The 12,919-nt window shown below is 35.1% G+C and overlaps 1 protein-coding gene across 12 annotated transcripts in view; it reads right to left on the bottom strand.

Moving 5' to 3' along the window:
• The window catches only part of TENM3 (teneurin transmembrane protein 3), a 1,337,386-nt gene that overhangs the window by 457,046 nt on the left and 867,421 nt on the right, over positions 1 to 12,919 (bottom strand). For all 12 annotated transcript variants that reach the window (XM_084518183.1, XM_084518194.1, XM_084518190.1 and 9 more), the window contains one exon: positions 3,670 to 3,721. The gene's annotated coding sequence lies outside the window, so the exon portion shown is untranslated. The remainder of the gene's footprint in view (positions 1 to 3,669; positions 3,722 to 12,919) is intronic.

The following is a 12,919-nucleotide window of genomic DNA, read 5'->3' as shown; positions in this document are numbered from 1 at the left end:
GGACTTGAGATGCTGTGCCATTCAGTGCATAGACAGAGTTACACCAGGAGAGACTCAAGTCACTGTAATCTCTGCCTACTAAACAAAAAATTCCATGCATGTCCAAAAACGCATAGAAGACAAGAAAAGCCATAGGCTCTTTGTACTGGGGTGAGAACATTCTGCTCTTAGAAATGCTCAGCGCTTTTATATAGGTTGTTCTTGAAAGGAAAAGAAAAAAAGACAGAAATTGTGACAATAAATACTTCTGCCACAAAACTGTATCATCAGGACATCTATTAAATATTGAAACCTCTACTAAAATACCAGCCTTTAACACAGTGTACAACACCAGTTGACCATCATGAATAAAAACTGAAGCTAAATGCTTGCATATAAGCCACAGATCAGAACTTGAAAATGTGATCATAAAAGCTGTAATAATAAAAATGGTGAGGAAAGATTTTCATTTACCATTAAAATTAATATGTGTTTTGCACAGGTTTATTGATTTTAGCTTACTGTTTGCAGTACTAAAGAGTTCTAAGATAATGGTCTGGAAGAACAGGGACTCAGGAGTATTTGCTTTCAATAAAGACCTTCTTGCCACCAGGACCACTTGATTTTTTTATAGCTCCAGTTGAGATCTACTGAGGACTTCCACTGCTGGACACCGTTGAGAACTGTAAGAACACAGACCTACTCAAACAACACTACAGGGCTTACTTGGTAAATGAACAGGCCTGGAAGTCAATGGAAGTGGGAAAAACCCACCACCAAAAATAAAAAACCCCTCCCCCCAAAAACCTACATCATTGCTGGATTCCTACAGCACCAGCAGCAGGAGTGCTGACCTGCTGGTTGCATCATTCCGGACACACCGTGGCAAAATAGTGTACTGACCTTGGGAGTCGTTTGAAAACATCAGCTATTCACGGCTTCAGGAATATTGATGTAGAAGAACAAAGGATTTCAATTAACTAATTGCATTTTAAGAAGTCCCCTCATGCTCTGAATTGCTCCCTTCGCTGACACAAATCCGAGCACAGTAAGGTCCAGATGAGTTAGCAAAAGCTGCCGTAGTGGTAGCTTAAAATCAACTGGTAGATTTGCTGGTTTACTTTAGCCTGTAACAACTAAAAGGGCACCGGAAGGTAGCATTTCATACTGGTTAGCTTTACAAGCATATACTAGTTTCAGCTCATAAGTCCTATTCAGGGATATATTTTTGTTTCTAGATAAAAGTATATCTAAACAGCAGCAGGTACAGGTATTACAAGACTGTCTTTCAGTTTCTCTGTCAGAGGAACACTACAAAACACAAATAATCTATTTCAGTCTAAATGCTTAGTCCAGGGTAAAAAGGAGGAGCCGCTTTCAAATAGCTGAAAAGAATTTGCAGAAACCACGATTTTTTCTTTTTTCCAGTGGCCTTCCACACAGCCCTTCCAAAGGAAAAAAAAAATTAAATGCTCCAAAGTCAAAGAAGTAGCAAGAGTATATTCCAGTAGCATAGACATGGTATTTGTGTGTGTAATACAACAAATAGCTAGCCAACCATTAAATACTGTTAGGTATTCAGCTGAATATGAATATTATACATACAACCTAGAATAAATGAGATATACATATTTTTTCCATCTAATACATCGACTATTTTATTATAAAAAAGGCCATAATCTAATAACTCTTGGTCAAGTTCACAAACCATATTTGATTAAAAAGAAAATGTATATAAGAGCATATATTTAAATAATTGTATTTCAAATCTGTAAAATGGCATTCTGGACATTTTTACTGCGTATTTCTCTCATGCTCATAATGAGCATAAAGTAAGATTTACTGTTTTGATTTTGCTAGGAAAATCACATACAAAACCTACAGTGCTTTGTCATTAAAAGCTGCTATATCAACAAGTCTTAATATGCAGTCTGAAAACAGAACAGTAAGACTAATATTACAGAGAGAAAATGCATTGAAACTTCCCAGTCCTTTCAGACCTTTCTGTCAGTATTAATAGCTCTTTTTAAAAATTTTTTATTATTTGTTTATTCATTAATGTGGAGCTATATTATCCCCTCCTGTAGCCAAGTTTAAGCACTACAGACAGAGGACAACTGAAGAAGGCCATAGAGGTCAGTTATGTTGTATGCAACTCTAGAACTGCAAATACTTATTTTTTAGCAAATACCTCTCATCGTCACCATTCCACAAGTGAGATACCTTACCCTGCCTCACTTTCACTGTCCCTCCGTCAGATTCAAGAAAAAACTGTATTACTCAGCAATTACAGAACCCATTTAAATTAAATATGACAACACAGCTAGAAGATGAGAAGGGCGATAAGCTGGTAAAAAATTCTGATAATGAAGTGTCTAGTTCTGGTGACCACGTGATACAATATCTAAAGCCTTTTCCAGGTTATTGAGACTTCTTTTACATGTACAGAGAGCAAGCAAGAAGGAGAGAGAGTTAAAAAAAAAAGAAAAAGAATCTGTGGTCTGTAAATGATCAGCACAAAAAATAAATTATGGTCAAGTAACTGAACTTTTCTGATGTGTAAATTGAATCATTCCCACACGCTGGTGTTTTATAATTAAAAGACCCTTTTCACTGTGGGAAATTTTACTGAATTTTGTATTAAAAGAAGAAACAAACCATCAATCAGGAGGAGGTAGGGGAACTCAAAGAGCTCAACCCATTAAACTTGAAGAGTGTAGTCGAATTCTGAATGACTTGCTCTAGGAAACTGTAGCTCTTTTAAGGCAGGATACTGTACAAACATTAATGAGCAGAATGCATATCTGATAACTGTTCTAAAATCTTTTGTAGTCATACAGAAGAACACACTTTCCACTTGGTGTCACAAGGTGCAGAATATGGTTTTAAATGAACCCTTTTTGTGAGGTTCACAATCTTTAAATTACCTGACTTCAGTTACCATTGAGAAAAATTACTGAGCTGAAACAAACAAACAAACTAAAAAACCAAACCCGGTCCTTACTTGATGCTATATAAGTACTAATCAGACAGAATAAGATTGGTTACAGCCCGATCACTGCCAAATACAAACACTTTTGAGTGAGCACCAACAGCTATCATTTCAGAGCTATGGGACCCTCCTTATTTGCTTTCATCAGAGTTTAGGTCTTGGTTACAAATGGCATTTGCAAAGTATTCATCTAAAGAGAGGCATCATTACAAAACATCACAATATGACATACGTAGGCCACAGTAGTTTCTTGTGAACGCTTGAGAACTCTCACAAGAGATTTAATAGCTCCTCTGAGAATTTCGTTATTTATTTAATTATATTCTATTCTTGGTAAGTCTGGCTGGTAACAAAGTAAAGTGTCAAAACATAAAACCATTTATCATGCTGGATCTTCCTTCCTGGACAAAGTATTCATACATGTTAAAGTTAGCACTACATGAATCCCATTTTATATTTTGACCTATGCTGTTATTGCAATGGTAAATTAGATATAGCAGCTTAAGTTACAGAGAATGATTAAGACCATTGGACATTGCATACTCAGTGCAGACTGGCTTCTTGAAATTTCGTAGTTATGCTCTATTCAGTTAGCTAGACAAACTATTTCTAGTCAGCTAGAAAACTGCTGTTTAAGAATCACCAATGCAATATATGGATCCCACTAACACTTGAGGCTGTAGGATGCTTCATCTTACCTTCAGTTTTCTACCTGGTGTTATGCTGGTGGGTCTCAGATGATCCAAGAACCTACAAAGAGAATGGATTAGGATGAATTAGGTTAGACATTTTTTAAATTAATTATTACAATACACTACAGCAACTTTTAAAAGCAAAATATTAGATTTTTTTTTTTTGTACAATTATTTTCCTCTTTGAATTGTGATATATGATGTGTTCATTAACTATGTATCTTTCCTAACATCAAAGTGAGATGCAGATCGTCTTTTACAAAGTATTTATTATAGTTGCTACTGGACTGAAACATTAATACACTGTAAGAGACTATTTTATTTGTTTGAACCATATGGCAGTGTTGACTGCAAGTTGAACTGGAAATCTGAAGTGGCATTTTGTAGATTCATGTTTATTGTACCTCACTTTCACATTTGGTTTCTTCAGCTCACATGTGAAAAGGTTCTTTCATTGCTACTACTGTGGAAAACTGACCATGTGTCCTGAGTATTTAATAAAATGTAATAGAAGGTTTACTGGTCTTCCTAACTTTAGCACAGACAATATGAATTTTCAATTCTTAGCAACTTAGCAATTTTGTTGATGTATTCACCAGCAAATATGACAAATGATCCTCCCATTGCTTTGCAAAGTCAACATAGTCAACAGTAAAAAACATAAAACATATGGAAAAGATACTGATTTTTTAAAAGAAAAATATACTTAGAATACAGATGAAGAGCTATTTTCAGAAAGTATTTTTCATAAGTATTACAGCTCACAGTGTTCTAAAGTTAACTATAAAATGATTTTCTATTTTAATAAACAGGAATTTGGAGTATTTCACCTATAAAGACTGAGCATCAATAAATTAAAAGGATACATGTAATAAAGCCCTTGCCAACTACAACAGTATCATTTCACTGTACTTTCAGAATTTTAAAACGTAGTGTGAATGAGCATTTCAATAGTTTTATTATTATTAATATTATTTTTTCTTTCAAGCAAAATAGGTCAGGTGTAAAAGCTCAGCATTTTTAGGATTTTTTTTTTTTTTGGTAAAGGTAGGCGTTGATCAAAGAATCGGGAGTATCAGTATGATACCATGAAAGCGCCATGGAAGTCATTCTTAATACTGCCTTCAAACCTCTGATAGGCAGAGTTAAGAAACAGGATCAGCACCCTATTTTTAGCTTTTGGGTACACACTATATTAGATCACAGTATTCACTGGCTCTATGTTCTAAAAAAGTGGCTGGATATTGGATCTGCAGATCCAGGTTCTACCTGAACCACAAAATGCATTTCCTCTGGTATCTGCCAACACAAAACTGGATAATGAAATTCAGTGCAAACTCTTCCACTTGATACCAAGACACTCTAAATGCCAGTCTAGGCCCTGGACAGTAAATGAAGAAAAAACTTCAAATAGACATAAAAATGAATAAATAGCTTGACTGTCCAGTAAACATAAAAATGAAAGAAGTTTCTCTACTAAGATATAAAGGTAGAAATATAGTGGCAAGATAGTGAAAAAGCAAACGCTAAATATTAACAATGATCTAATGCACAGTGACCACTTACTTACATTGTTACTTACATAACACTTACTACCCACTTACTTATATTGACTTACACCATTTGAGAACCTGGCTCTATAATTCCCCTGCTAATAAGGATTTTATACCATTAAGCTGATGGTGGTTCTATTCAGAGAACTATTTAGAGAATATGTTTTGCATTCTTTTCATCTTTTTGTGAGTGCTAGGTTCATCTAAGGACTGAGGAAAGTGACAATGATGTGATTGTATAGACCTGCTTTTTGCTTTATTCGTATGTAACAGTCCTCTAGTTCATGAAGAAAACCCGTGCCATAACATTTGTGTTTTTTCTTTTAGTTATAAGCAAGTACAAAAGTAAGCAGAAAGCAACCAGGTTTGTGTCTAAGCATTCCTCTTTGTGTAATCAGAATATCCTACTACAGGAATCTGAAACCAAGACACGCTGGAAGGGAAATCTCAAATGCTGATGTGTAGAGACTTATGGCAATGATCTTAAATTTCATCCTTTTGTTTTCTACATGTATTATAAGTTGTAGGAATGTAATCTTCCACCACTGGCTAATGAGTTCTGAGTGATGACTTAACAAATTTAAGAACAGCAGGAATTGCTCTCTTCAATATTCCGTATTTCTAGATTTAGGTGACTCTGTGCCCAAAATTCTTTGCTCTGTGATTCCATTTCTTCGGTGCCTAACTATACTGATTCAGTTCAGTTGTATTTCTGAATATATTCCTAGCATTGCACACTTGAAAGTCAAGCCCAGTGACACTCTCTGCCAACATATTTAACTCCCTTTGATGCTCTGATCATCATTTACTGGAGCATGATCAAAGAGTGCTGCCCTCAGAAACCCGGGGAGGAAAACTGAAAATAGCTGCCAGTTAAGGTCCAATAAACAGCAATGGAGGCTTCATCCTTCTAAACTGCCCAGATACAGAATTCCTCAGATTCACTGGAATCACTCTGATTCAGCGGTCTGCCGGTTTTCATAATTCAGAAGAATTCAACAGAGGGGCTCTGAACAGGAATTTTGAACATTCAAAAGCCGAGCACTTAATCTAAAGTAGTTCAGCTCATGCACAAACCCTCCGAACAGACCTGTGACAAGAATCCCAGCATCTTGAAAAACAATGCTGAGTTGAGAAAAGGAATAGAAGTTATTGCCATTAGAATGCACAAACTGTTGATTTTCAACAGGAAAAATAAGATTTCCTCTAAATGGTCCTAACTAGCTTCTGAAAGAGGACAATTGAAGGCCGTATATAATGACCCCAGCCCAGACAAGGCAGCAATAGGACTGCCAGCCCTGAGCTGTGTTTTCAGGAGGTTGCAGATCTCCCATAGGTCTGAATCCCTATAGGGCAGGAAATACACATTCGGAAAACTGCATCAGTTTTCAGCAGTTCACCAGAGCGACTGATTCTTGTTCATCACACCCACAAAATCAGTGAAATATTTATATGTTCTGAGCTGGAACCTTTCATCTCATGGAGAACATGCAAAATAGAGGAGAGTAAAACATCAGTGCTACTTTATGTAGAAGTGGCTCAAAAAAGCTCATAAAACTTCACTGTTGCTTGCCAGATAAAACACTGGAATGATCTTGCACATCCTATTTCTGTCTTAACTTTAAAGGTATGTTTACTTGGAACTTGATTGATTATATTGCCATGATAACATCCATAAGAAAACACACTTTGATTGAAATTGGGGAAGAATAGCTCACACACCAGAAAAATAGTTCTCAGTTTCAGGGCATTGTACAGAAACTTTTTGTCCTGCTCAGTTACATGTTGAGATAGTAAAAATGGGGTGTTTGCAAATTGAAAAGAAGCCAGGATAGGGTAGAGTAAATGCTACATATAGTAGACAAACAGCTAATTTGTGACACAGAAACAAAGCAGGTAAATAGCTTCTCGCAGAATGGCACCCTCCACACAGGATTTCAGAAGTTATATCAAACAGATTGGACATGGCTAGACATTTACCATCAACTCAGAGAAGCATCCTGGCTACTTACGTGAACAGTGCTCTTCTGTAAATTGCATTTGAGCCATATCCCTAGACACAGCTGGAAAGAGGCCTGAGCCAAAGATCATGTAGGGCATTTTTATTTACTAGTTTATTGAGTTGGATCATTGGCACAATTGATCCAAAGTACTTGGTAACAAATGAATTAGAAGCAGCCAAGAGCTGCTGTGCTGTGGAGAATGAATGATGCTGGAGGTTCTCAGCACTACCCTCATTCAGCATGAACGAATGGACTTTATGAGCTACGATGGTAAGTGTTGATCTGCTGCAATAATCCCAGGGCTACAAGGAACCAGCAAGCACAATGTTTGTACTGATCATGGAAAGGCTGGTGTAAACAACTGCCTAAAGCTGAAAGGAACACTAAGAACAGATTTCTTGGGCACAAGTAAATCCTCTGGGGTACCATTCATACAAGAATCAAAAAAAAAATAGTAAAGGATGTAGTTCTTTATGTAACTATATGGAGAACTACAGTTTTATATATCTATATGGTTATATATAGTTTTATACACGTATATGTAACTATATTGCAACTATAGCTATTTATAACTTCTATACAAACACATTACATTCTTGCTTGTGTGACAAACAGTACTGATGCATTATTTTACAACCTTATCAGAGTAAAACTCAGCTATATAACTGTAAATTAGCAGTAAAGATTTATCTCCTTCTACACAAGCATATATATTTTTTTTTATTTATTTGCAACAAGAATATATCTATATGGTCTCCAGAGAACCTCACCATGCTGTTAATTCATCTGGTTATTAACAGTGAGGCATATCCACTAGAGCTCCTGCTAGTAAATTGGAACAACAGTTTTGAAAGAGACCATTGGAAAATGCAACATTTTAATGTTAAAATGTCATTACTTGGAAATTATGTACTTAAGCTTCTCCCGTGAATTTTGTGGGAGATTTGGGGGGTGTCAAATGTTGTTTATTGCATTTTCTATGTTAAATGATATCATTTTTCCATGGAACAGATTCTTTACACATTATTTTCATGTTCACAGTATTACTGGTAAAACCTGCTGAGATGCAACCTCACAGCTATAAAGATGCCAGTTACCTGTCATACACACTTAAAATAATTGGTATCATAGGAAAAGTAACACGGCAGAAAGTAACTTTAAAGACCAGCACTCTCTGAAATGTAATGCAGAACATATGTTCAAAATATGTGTAATAATTAGAGCACTGTGCATCACTTTTCATATCAAACCTGGCATTGCTTAAGCTAGTTGTGCAAGTACGAATATCATACTATAATTACTCATTCTACCAATTACATGTTCACCCATACCACGCAACTTCACAACACTTTACCCTATGCAAAGCCCATTGCCAAATACAAACAGATAAAAAATTGCTCTTTCGCTTTGAAATATCTACTGGATTTTTCTTAATAGAGAGTGTAAAGCATGTAAGAAAAACAGGGGTAAAGATAAAACAGTTCAAAAGTGACTGGAATATTTAATCCCTTAAATTATTGTGAGTAAGACTACATTGCTTTCTGCACTCTTATTAACTTTTCAACAAAGCTTTGAAAAAGCAAAAACCAACAATACGCCTTATCTTTTCAGCGTGGATTTATTCCTTAAACAGAAGAATGTTTTTTCTGTTTACATGGAATACAATTAGTTTTGCTGTTGACAGCACCATGAAAAATGTATCATATCTTGCAAGGTTGTACATACAAAAGTATCAATATAAATATTTTTGAAAAGGTGGAAGACAACAGTGGTCATATGAAAACAATTTTAGGAATATAAAGAGTATCTTTTGATTCATTTTAATTAAGTGGTATCATTATTATTTTTGAATGGACCATTTTTTTTCCTCCTCCCTTGATTTTATATAAACATACAAAATCATGGTTTAGACCATGATACACATTCACACGAAGCTGAGAATGGCTGATTTGCACTGGACAAAGTGGCAAAGAGCTTTCCCCTGGAGATTGCTTCTGAATGCTGAGCAAGATAAAATTTGGCAGTTCTGAGAGAAACCTAACATATTTGAAAGCCGGTGGTTAAATAATGTTAGTATTCAGATCTGTACTGACTGAAGTCTCAAATTATTGTTAATTAAATGGAGTCTGGCTTTTAAAGAAACTCTATTTCTTCACTGATGAATCAAATAACTACTATTTTAATCACTTTCGAGATTAAATTCTGGCCCATCAAAAGCAGTCCTTTAACAAGAGCCAACAAGATGCTCAAAATGAACATTTTGCAGTTCCAGGACCTTTTATAACTCTGATCTCATCCCGAGAATGCAACCTTCTGTAAGCAATTTTTTTTTGCCCCTTCATCCCAGCTGCAAACATCACTGAAGGCAGTATATAGATGAAGGCAGACTTTCTCCATGTTTTGACCAGACACAGGAACACATAGAAGTTTATTTAGACTCTTTGGTGCTGCTTTAAAATATCACTCTCCTCTTCCTCTCCAAAGCTAGGTGTTTTATTTTTTATTTTTTCTCTGTTTTCTCTGTGTATTACTTACTTATTATATTGATAAATTGTGGTCAACTACAATATATAAAGATCCTTAAAAGCCCAGTGCAAATTTTCTTCAAATCATTTAACTTGTATTGTTATGTATTTCAAACAACTTTTCAAGTTATGCTGAAATATAATCACTGTCTTGTAGTTGATCAGGTTGGTATTAGGTAGGTTGTAATTAGAGCAGAAAATTCACTGAAAACTGCTGCGTTACATATTTTAGAAGTCACAGAAGAGCCTCAAATAAATAAAAATGAATAGAATGCAATTTATTCTTTTCAAAGATTTCCTACAATGGATGTCAGGAAAGTAGTAACCAACTCTAAGTTAGTTTTCAAATATGCAAAGTCAAATTGGACCTTGTTCACTAAAACTAAAGATAATCACCTTAGGCTAAACCTGTATGGGGCTTTGGATGCAATGTTCTCTGCACTTTTTTGGTTTTGAAGTCTTTTTAGAAAGGTGTAAAACAGTAAAGATGAGAAAAGAGGGGCTAAGCCTTTAAAGGTTTTGACGGTTTGCTCTTCAGCAGCCATAACTGGATTTACTGAAAGAAACCAAATGAAATATTTAAAAAGCTTATGCTGATCTGCAAACATTTGATGCAAGTATCTTTTTTTTTTTTTTTTTTAACAGTCTTTAATAGTGCTTTGAGAGGATGCAAATTTTGTTTCTAGCTCATTTTGGAAGTTTTTAGCAGAACACTGAAAAGAAAGTAGGCCTTGAAATCCCAGAAGTGTTTTGGAGAAAACCAAAGCCCTCGAGAAATATGGTTACTGATACACACTGGTGGGATATAATTGCCCTTGTCAACCTTGAACACGCAGTGACTAAATATCAGGGAAAAAAAAAAGAAAAAGTCAATATTACACCAACTGTGCACTTAACTACAGTGTTTCTGTGTTCACACAGAGAAAACAAAAATCAATTTATTGTGTGAGAGCCTACCATCCTTTCAGAATTCAGTCAATCCACTGATTTATTAATGTTATTGATTACACTGAACTAAACATATTATATGAAGACTCCCAGTTCCCAGTTTAAAGATTTGATTTTACACTTTGGGATGTGAATTATCCTTGAGACTAACTCCAGTAATATAAATGGGAATTCTGTGAAAAGATTTATGCCAGTTATATACCTCTAAGTCTGCAGAAATACGGTATCACCTTTTACTTTCATACTTAAATATTTATACATAAAAACCCCTTTTCTAAGATCTGAGGCAAGATGGACACAAAATATAATTGCAATTAGAGATATGCTGAGCTTCCAGAAAATACGTCTGGAGACTAAGTCATGAAGAATACCTGCTGATTCCTGGGTAGTGTGGGTACTTAACTTACCTGCATGCTGTGCATCTAGTTACTGTTTGTATTTCGCAAGAGAGATCTATTACCCATATCAATAGTGGGCAACCAATTATAACCAGAACATATTACTTCAACTATCTTAATATATTAGGTTACAAGTGGCAAATCATGAGAATGATCTATGATAATTAGAGCAAACTGACAGCAAGTTATGCACGTGTGATTCATCGGAAGAGAAAAACATTGCATGCAAAAATCAACAGTAACTGCCACATTAGGTAGGCTGGAGTCATCACTTTCCTTGTGGTCTGCACCAATGACCAGCTTGCTTTATTTACCCCAAAGTACTAATGCTTCTGGGTTTAAATTATGACTTTTATTGAGAGAAGTTCTATTCCCCTAATAGCAAATATGTACTTTTCTTTTTACCCCAGAGATGTACACATTATTACGTGTGAAATACCAATAGAAAAGCACACCAAAATATAGTGTTTGTCTCAGTGGAAAACTTACATCTATTTTGAAAAACTTTGCTCACAGACTATATCTAATTTATGTCTTTTTATTGGTTTGAAGTTGTTTAAGAAATTCATATATTTCCTGTTAAAGAAAGTAGAATCTGATTAACTTTTTTCAATATAGACTCAACTAATACAGCCAAGAACCAACTAGTTCAGCTGGAATGTGGGAAAACATTAATGATGTTTCAAAGGATTTTTAGATAAGGTCTCTTATTGTTATGAGCACGTTACGGAATTATAAACTTAATACAGGTGTCTGTGCTCTAAGGTATATGGAACATATATTGCTAACAAAACAATTGCAGTCAATGAGGCAGTCTTTGCTAACTCAAAGTAACCCTTTCACCATCAATCAACTACTTTACAGTTGATAGTGAAATCCCATCAAAAGATCTTCTCTACCTTGTACTTGTCCTCCTACAGGTAAAATAACTATTCTTATATCAAAAGGTAATTTAATCTTGTAGATTTTATGATCTCTAGTTTTTAATCTCATAAAAAGGAGGACATGAGAAGAAATAAGAGCTCAAATTCTATACGATTCTTTTAGGTGTATTTAGATTTGTGATACCTTTAGAAGAATACAGAACTATTGTACCCTGGCATAAATGGCATGGCATTTCATTCCATTTTTCATTCTGAAAGATAGCATAGTTTTATGTACATTATCAGTTTGATTCTCCACTGTTGTTAATGGAAGTTTTTCTACTAATCTGAATTACCTGGTCAGAAACTATATACATGTATAAGTAGTATGTATGACTACCTGAGAAATCTTGAATATGGGACAACTCCAGAACTTTAAAAAAAACAACAACAAAACAAACAAACAAACAACAACAAACAAACATAAAAACGTCAACAAATAAAGATTTCTCATTCCATAGCAATTGAATTGCCTAGCATTGCAGTGTCAAGGTTGCTATTTTACTTTGCTGTGATTTGCCTTGGCTCAGCTCAACATTGTTAATTACAGGTGCTTTAAAAGGTGCATCATTACTGTATTGTGACCTCCCTTACTACAAAAGTCTTGGGGATTTCTCCAGGAACGTGTAGTTCAACTGTCAACCCTGATGAGCTTCTTCACTAGGGAGTGAAGTAACAGCTGTGAATCATACGAAGAGTTGAAATGAGTGAAACTCAGTGTCAATAAATATAACACAGTCAGTATGGGGATAAATACACCTTTCCTATACATATGAAGAGATGGGTACTAAATTAGCTATTACTGCTTAAAAAGAGAACCAGGGAGTCATTGTGACTAGTTCTCTAAAAACATCAGCTTCCAACCTTCCGAAAAAAAACCAGCAATAGAAACATTAGAAATGATTA

The sequence above is a fragment of the Aythya ferina genome (genome assembly GCF_964211825.1).
Source record: "Aythya ferina genome assembly, chromosome: 4".
NCBI lineage: Eukaryota > Metazoa > Chordata > Aves > Anseriformes > Anatidae > Aythya > Aythya ferina.
The sequence above is the reverse complement of the archived record's forward strand: the minus strand, read 5'-3'. Positions and strand labels throughout refer to the sequence as shown.